The sequence below is a fragment of the Sesamum indicum genome, linkage group LG11 (genome assembly GCF_000512975.1).
Source record: "Sesamum indicum cultivar Zhongzhi No. 13 linkage group LG11, S_indicum_v1.0, whole genome shotgun sequence".
In the NCBI taxonomy this organism is placed as follows: domain Eukaryota; kingdom Viridiplantae; phylum Streptophyta; class Magnoliopsida; order Lamiales; family Pedaliaceae; genus Sesamum; species Sesamum indicum.
In genome coordinates, this window is record NC_026155.1 from 8,694,526 (window position 1) to 8,696,410 (window position 1,885).

Below are 1,885 nucleotides of genomic sequence, written 5' to 3' on the forward strand. Positions count from 1 at the left end.
ATAAATGATTTGAACATACTTGGCTCATTCAACAATAAATACGGTAAGATGTCTAAAATACATCAAGATTCGAGGTAGAATATCAATATGGAGAGATTGATCAGGTAAAATTAAGAAATGCTATAATTCTTAATATTATGATAAATAATGAGTGTCGAATCTACCGGATATATTTTTCTACTAAAAACTTGTGAAAGTGATGAGTAGGGTTGAATTTACAGAGATTGGTTTCAAATTAATTCTTTTTAAGAGTAGAAAAAAGGGGGGGTTGTTTAAAATCTAAAGCTAAATAGGAGAAAGAGAGAGGATAAATATGAGAAAGACATTTCAATTTAAAGATGGAACTATGCTCAATTCTACAGTTAATCATAGATGCAAAGACGAAAATCATTCATGATAGATAAATTGGTTATGGTTATTGGTACAACTTAACAACCTCACATTTTCTTACGCCCGTTGACTAAATTCCTAGTCAGTAAATAACCTTGGAACGTCCTCAAGATTTAATTTACCAACAACATTAAGGATTAAGAAATACACAATTCTAACCAATAAATTCCTACAATAATTTATTTGAGTTAGATTGTGCATTCCCCACAATATAATCGAAAACTTCTACATGATCAATTATATTTTGTTACCACTAGTTATTGAATTAAATAAATAATTACAAATTTACAACTTCAATTGTCTAGGCAAATATTCTTGACAATGAATTACAATACCTATTATTCATAAATCAGATTATTTGTAATAAAAGCACAGAGACCAACACAAATACCAATATAAATGAAAGTAGAAAGCATAAATTAGATCTCACAATTCATCGAAATTAAACATTCACCAAGTCTTTAACCGGAAATAAAAGAACTAGTCTAGCATGCTAATGAGAGAACAAATAAAAGAAGAAGAGAAAATATTATAGAAAAACGCAGAGAATATCCCCCATAATGAGAGATCAAAAGATATCTACATTGTGAATTACATCACATATATATACTAACTAGTTACCTAATTCTACTAGAACTAAAAGACTTAAGGAAGTAAAATTAATATCCTAAATAAATTCCTCCAGCTAAAGTAGTTTTCAATCAGCCAAAGGAGTCACATTTCGCCTCAAATTTTCCAAATTTCATTTCTTGAACTTCCTTTTTCAATAGTATTTCACATGAATGTATATACAGTGTATTTGTAACAGTAGTGTCTTGTTTTATTATTTCATCTGAATATGTTCGTTGATTTAAAAATATTTATATATTAAATTAGCACTTGAGTTTAAATATATTAAATTGTGTAATCATGAATAAAAAAAATCACATGATTATGCACTGTTTTTGTAATATATATATATATATATATATGTATATACTATATGTGGTTGAAATCCACAAGTATCATTTTAATTTGACAATACGTATACATAGGTTGTCCACTTCCAGCCCAAATCTTTGCTTGGGACCTGAGAATATATCCATGCCTTGTTTATTTTTGGATAAACATATAGCATCCAAGGGATTTATTGCAACACTGTAGTTGCACAAATTAGTAGTAATATAGCATGATACACACACACACACACATACATGAGATCGAGCTGAGTGCAAGATTTCACACACACATGTAAGATTTTTGCACGAGTACTAGCTAGTGATGAGTTGGATATGTGTGGCTGGCTCTATCCAAATTAATGGGCACTGCCATTTATTGACAATACAGTTCATAATGGTGTGAGATGCATGGTGGTTTGAGGAAAAGGAGAAAAGGAGAGATTTTCCATGCATGCATGTCAGTAATTTACTACACACCATTGCTCGCTCATGTACTAAACTTTGGAAAGTGTTGTGGACATGATGTTTGCAGTCATAAACTCATGAAATGTGCTCCA